General features: G+C 42.7%; 1 pseudogene; it reads right to left on the bottom strand.

Annotated features, from left to right (window-relative positions):
* Positions 1 to 3977: 3977 nt before the first annotated feature.
* LOC133370829 (SH3 and PX domain-containing protein 2A-like) lies at positions 3978 to 5099 on the bottom strand (annotated as a pseudogene).
* Positions 5100 to 6967: the final 1868 nt, after the last annotated feature.

The following is a 6967-nucleotide window of genomic DNA, read 5'->3' as shown; positions in this document are numbered from 1 at the left end:
TGCTCTGGGTCTTAGTCTTAGATGTTAAAACTGAAAGCACCTTAGGCAGCTCCTTGAATGTTCGGACTAAAACCCAGAGTGGATTCTGCTGACATGGAGCCACCAGCTGCCACTACCTCCTTGAGTGTGTTTGCCTGGCTGGAAGGTGTCCTTCAACTCTAGTAATGCTTCTTGCTCGCCTGGATGCAGGAGAGAGGCCAGTGCGTGAATACGTGTAGAAACCAGCCATGTGCAGAGGTCATCCCTCCGATCTACCCCGTGGCACCTATCGGTGGGCCTTGGGAAGGAATGATTTGTCCTGTCCCAACCAGGTGAACCACCTGCCCCAGATCTATTACCAAAGCGATTTGGGGTGGGGCTAAGCATTTTTAAAATCCTATGATAACTTAAAATAGGATTTTAAAATATGGTCAGGAGGGAGTGGAGGAAGGAGGAGATACTGTGTCTCCTCTACCCCACACACACATCCTGAGGGAGACCAGATGAGGGCAATGGGGACTCCACAGGATGGAATCTTCCTGCTTACCAGCTGACCTCTCTGATTGCAGGGAAGCCATTCATGAACAAGTAGCAATCGGGATCATGCAGGATGGAATCTTCCTGCTTACCAGCTGACCTCTCTGATTGCAGGGAAGCCATTCATGAACAAGTAGCAATCGGGATCATGCAGGATGGAATCTTCCTGCTTACCAGCTGACCTCTCTGATTGCAGGGAAGCCATTCATGAACAAGTAGCAATCGAGATCATGCAGGATGGAATCTTCCTGCTTACCAGCTGACCTCTCTGATTGCAGGGAAGCCATTCATGAACAAGTAGCAATCGGGATCATGCAGGATGGAATCTTCCTGCTTACCAGCTGACCTCTCTGATTGCAGGGAAGCCATTCATGAACAAGTAGCAATCGGGATCATGCAGGATGGAATCTTCCTGCTTACCAACTGACCTCTCTGATTGCAGGGAAGCCATTCATGAACAAGTAGCAATCGGGATCATGCAGGATGGAATCTTCCTGCTTACCAACTGGCAAGCAAGATATTTCCATCCTTCACAAGCAGCTTCTCTGAACACAGGGAAGCCACCCGTGGATGATCAGTGACCGGGGCCTCCCATTTCACAGCTGAGAGGTTTCCACCCTGCAGGGTGCTGCTTCAGGGCTCAGGAAGAAGGAGAGGCCTGATGGGAAGAAGGAAAGGTTGGGCGGGAAAGGCACCTACCGTCTCCTGCAAGGAGGTGCCTCCTTTTCCTGGTTGCTCTTTCCTGCACATGCCTGCCTCTCCTTTATGCATGATGCCAGGCCCCATGAAAGCCCCGGATCACTCTGGGCTGCCCAACCTGAGCTGTAGCAATCCAGAGTTGCCTCAACACAACTCAGCTGAGGTCCAGATCCCTCCGTATAAGCCTGACTGGCCTTGGCCTCAGCCAAATCTGGTACATAACCACAGTAGAAACCATTTATTTATTTATTTGATGACATTTATATACCACTTCATTGTAATGGAACCTCTAAGCAGTTTACAAGAAATATTAAAATTATCCATAAAAACAGGCGACGACAAATAATTAAAGACAATTAAAAGACAATTAAAAAAACCAAACAGATTAAAAACTCATCAGCATCTATCTACATGTCTGGATAGGCTCGCCTAAACAAAAATGTTTTAAATGCACTTAACGTGTGGTGGGTATGCAGCCCAAGATATGATGTGCTTCTTCTTTTCTTTAGCGGTAAACATGCAGATAGTAGCTGTGCATGGTAACAATGCAGGTTATTGAGTGTTAACATCTGAAGGTATTGTGTCATGCGATATGAGAGATTTTGTTATTTATAAGATTTATATCCCACCCTTCCTGCCAGTAGGAGCCCAGGGCGGCAAACAAAAGCAGACTTTAAAATATATTACAACAAAACATCCTTAAGACCATTTTAAAACAAAACATCTTTAAAAACATCTTTTTTAAAAAAAAAAGCTTTAAAAACATACTTTAAAAAAAAGCTCTAAAAACATGTTAAAAATTTCCCAGGACAAATCTCCAGGCCAGTGCAGGAACAAGCAGAGAGAACAAGATCTGGGAGCGGGACTGTTGGAAAGAACCACACTGTAATTATGCCCATTCATTGTTCCTTGCACCCGTTCATTGTTCTGATTTATGCAGTTGCTCCAGTCTTTCATCTTTAATATAGGATCTTTCCCCCGTTTTGCTTTTGCATTCAGTTCAGTGGCACAGGATTGGGGAGTCTATTATTAACAAACTGGGTTTTCTAAGTGTCCTGACGTAATTTACCAAAGTGAGACTTTCTGGATGGGAAAAGAGAGAGAGAGCGTGCGAGAGAGAGCGCCTGTTGTTTATAGGCCAATCCCGTAGATTATGCATTACAGGTTTGCCTGCCGTGTGCACCTTGTGTGATTTAAAACCTTTTCCGGTAGCCATGAAGATAAAGTCACCCTGAGAGAAAGGAGAGGAAAATCATACCGGAATGAGGGAGGAGGAGATAAATACAGAGTGGGAAAAGGCAGCAAATGGAGAAAGGGGCGCTTTCATTTAGAAACCCTATGACCATTTTGCTGTTGTGTTCAGTGTGGTGAGGCAGGTTGCTCCAGCTTACCTGGATGGGGATGGAGAGGGATATTGCTGCAGGATCCCTGGACAGGGCAGAGTGGAACATCACTTCAGATTACCTGGATTAGGGATAGGCAAGTATTTCAATTTGTTTCACATTTCAAGCCAAATCTATTGAATTTGCAATTTCCAAAACAATATGAGAACTGAAACGCAGCCATCCTTTGAAATTATTTGAATTCTGCATTGCAGTTTGCCAGCCAAACCATGATTACAAAAATACATTTGTTAGGGGAAAGTGTGCATAGAAAGGAATATATGAGTGAAAATAATATTAAAATGCATTATATGATGAAAAATGGCTTGCAAAAATGTGCATATTAGCCAAAACCGCCAACAAAAATGCGCTTATTAGGAGAAATTTGCCCAAAATGCTATAGAATTTTCATGAGGATTTTAAAAAACACTCACATTGTTGCAGAAATGTGGAGAACTGAATTCAAAATTGGAAAAATGAGAAGCAGGGAGAACCAAAATTGACAAATCTTTTCATCCCTAATGTGGATGAGGCCTGAGTGGAGCATCATTGCAGCTTACATAGATGGGGCTGGAGCAGGCTGTCACTTACCTAGATAGGGCTGAGGTGGCAGTGAGTTTGGGGGTGCTTGGACGCACCACTGGGGGTGTCAGATTGGCTCTGCCAATGCATCCATACCTCCCCATCCTACCTCATTCCTGCTCCATCCAGGTAAGCTGCAGCAACCCTGGCTTATGGAGGGTGACTCTGCCCCCACCACATTGGCTCCTTTTGTCCTTACATTTTTAAAAAACATCTCAACAAAACCGACATCTTGAGCAATCTCAGTGCACAAAATCCACAGAGGAGGGAATGCGTATCAAACTGTTATTTGTTGTGATTGTTTGTTTATTTAAAACATTAAGACCCTGCCCTCCAGCAAAGCTGCCAGGGTGGTTTACAATTACATGATAAAATACAAAACAATTAGAATAAGGTATCATATGTGACCTCATCTTAACATACTACATTTATGGGAAGGGCTGTGGCTCAGTAGTAGAGCATCTGCTTTGCAGATCCCAGCTTCAATCCTTGGCATCTCCAAGTAGGACTGGGAATGTCCCCTGTCTAAAACCCTGGAGGGCTGCTGCCTGTCAGTGTAGACAACACTGTGCTAAATGGACCAATGGTCTGACTCAGTATACGGCAGCTTCCAATGTTCCTAATATGGTTTCTTTACCTTTAGGGTAAGGGCCACCACTCAGTGGCAGAGCATCTGCCTTGCATGCAGAAGGCCCCAATTTCAATCCCCAGCATCTCCAGGTAGGGCTGGGAGAGTGTCATACTTGAGACCCCACAGAGCCACTGCCAGTCAGTGTAGACAATTCAGAGCTAGATCGTCTATTGGTATGACTTGGTAAAGTGCTGATATCCACTCTTGCTTGGCTTTGGGAGTCTTCTTTGTTCAGGAAAGGTTGTGACCTCACACCACCAGCCACCGGAGTTCTTGTCAATAACTTCTGCCTTTTGTTTCCCATGAAAGCTTACCCCATCGGAGAAACAAGACTGGAACTCTGCAATAGTATAGTATCCAACTTCCTCTGATGGTGGGTCAGGAGGTTTAGGTAGCTGGAAACCCAAAATGGATTCTCTTCTTGCAGGAGATCTGGTTCTTAGACTTGGAGAAGTTGTTTGAGCTCTCTGTAGGGCAATCCATGATATGGCTGGAGAACCCTGTGGCAGCTTTGAAATGTGCTCAAGCCATCATGGCATTGCTATAAGAGTCATTGTATAAGATAGGCCAGCTTACTTACTTCTTGGTGATGTGGGATTCTGCTGTCTCAATTTCTGTCTGGGTTTCCTTGTCATCAGAGGATTTCTTATTCAGCAGGTTGCTGATCTCCATGATGTTTTTTATAATTTCCACTGGCCCCGTTATGCTCTTTTTCTTTGATGGAAGGTCATCTTTTACTTTTTTCAGATATGATGCTGGGGCCCAGCCCTCTTTGCCTAAATATCTTATGTACCACCATCCTTCCAGGTTCTTTTGAATGACCTTCACAGTGACTCCTTTGTCAAACCCAATTTCATCCTTCCGCTGGCTGGCGTATGACTGGATTGTGACACATTTCTCGATTCTTCTGCCTGTTAACCATCCCTCCCAGGGTCCATCACTGTTCCAGACACCTCATGTGAGCCTTGCTTCTCTTTGAAACTTCCCCTTCTTTGGACATGTTAATTTCAGAATAATCTCTAATCCCACTTTGAGATTCCACATATGTGGCAAGGACCTAGCCCTGCTCTTCCACTGTGCTTACAAACCACCAATCACGTTCATTCTTCTCCATTACATCTACCACCTCTCCAGTTTGCAGGCTGATCTCTGAGTTCTCCTGTTTTTCATAGTTAGACATCACCACATAGTGCTCCAGGATCATGGGTTCAGAGCTAGTGTCAGCACCTGATTTCCTTTTCAAGGACACATCATCATCACTAGGGAAAAAAGCAACAGCAGATAGACATGGTTAGGTCTTGGAGTACAGGGGAAAGAAAAGGTAGAGCCCAGGCTCCTATCCACTCAGTGGTAAAGCATCTGCCTTGCATGCAAAAAGTCCCAGGTTCAACCCCCAGCATCCCCAGGTAGGGCTCGGAGAGATTCCTGCTTGAAACCCTGGTGAGCTGCCAGTCAGTGTAAACAATACTGAGCTAGTTGGGCCAATGGCCTGACTCAGTATAAGGCAGCTTCCTATGTTCTATTCTGTTCCAGTAATTAAGTTCAGCCAAGGACCAGCATGGAGTATACAAGGATTAAGTGAAGATATAGCTCACAAGTTCTCAGCTTCTGCTTCAGATCAACCAGTTTCAGACCCACACCAAATGTATTTCTCATAGACTCCAGGTTGTCATCAAACATAGCATGCTGTGCAAGGCCTAGCGAAGACTAGGAATGTCTCCCAGCCCTGCCAGCCCCCCTTCCCCCAGACATGGCCTGTGGCACGGTGCAGGTTCAAAAACATCATTAATTCCTCAATGCACTGGAAATCTCCGCAAGCCATCTTAGAGCTTCAAATGGACTGGAAAATCTACTCTCCATGCAGAAGTCCACTCCAGCTACTTTAGCAAAACTCTCTCTCTCTCTCTCTCAAAATTTATTTATTTATTTACAATTGTTATCAGTGATGAAAAAAACTCTAATGCAAAATAAAGCTTTGCTTCCTTACATTTGCTTCATTTGTTTCTTTAAAAAATTCAAAACCTACTTGAATTTGTGGAAGATCATTATTTTCTTGACAATATTGTATAAAGCTAAACTTTTAGGGAGCAGAGCCTATCTGATTTGGGGGGACATTGTTTGTTTCTTTGTTTTTTTTAATCTTTTTTTAACTATTGTTTTCCCCTTCCTGTGAGAGTGTGAGATTGTACAATTCCACCACGACCCCGTTCCAAATTCAAAATCCCAAAATACCTATTATGAAATAGTGTAATGCTTTATCCTTTTGTCTTTGAAATCATATGTAAACTCTCTAAATGGCTTGCATAACTTTACAGCGTTTTTTTTTTTTTTAGTCATTGTGTGTGCTCAGCACTATGGTAGGAGCAGTTTTTTGTGTCTGTAAATATTTATCTCTTGTTGGACATTAAGTTCTGCTGCACTGGACTTCACTAAACATTCTCATTCAGAAAGCTTTCCAGGCCATAACGGGCCCCTGTGATTTGAGGAACATAAAAGGCTAATGTTTTATGGGGGGATTTTATGAGCTGCAATTGGAGCCGGTGTAATATGCAAAGGTCAGCATCTGAAAGAAAAGGGGGCTTTCTGATATTATACATCAGTTCCAGATTCCTACCTGCCAGGTTTTTCTTTTGTTTTCTATTAATTTTTATTCAAATTTTCAAAATCAAGACAATACAAAAAGAAAAACACAAATTAAAACTAATACAATAAAAATTAAAAAAAACTAAAAAAAAAAACTATTGACTTCTGATTTGTCGTAGTTCAGCTATAGGTCTATAATATATAACAAACCTGTCTCTTGATAAATTATAAAATCACCTTCCTCCAGCAGTTATCTTAGTTGGTATCAAATCTCATTAACATCATATCATTTTATTCTTCTACAAAAAGTCAAAGAGAAGTTTCTAATCCTTGAGATATATGTCCATCAATTTTTTTCTAGATAGACATGTCAATTAATCCAACTCTTCAAGTCTACTAAATCCAGTAATTTCAAATTGCTCTTCTTCCTTTATCCGTGTTGATTCCATCTTCCATCTTTACGCACCCAATAATCTTGCTGCCATAGTCATATAATAAGAGTCTGATAGGGATTTCCTTCATCACAAATATTTTCTTGCCATCATTTCCGAACGTATCACTGAAGTATTGTTGC

Source organism: Rhineura floridana, chromosome 15 (assembly GCF_030035675.1).
Source record: "Rhineura floridana isolate rRhiFlo1 chromosome 15, rRhiFlo1.hap2, whole genome shotgun sequence".
Taxonomy (NCBI): Eukaryota; Metazoa; Chordata; class Lepidosauria; order Squamata; family Rhineuridae; genus Rhineura; species Rhineura floridana.
Note: the sequence above shows the minus strand (reverse complement) of the source record. Positions and strands in the feature narration are given on the sequence as shown.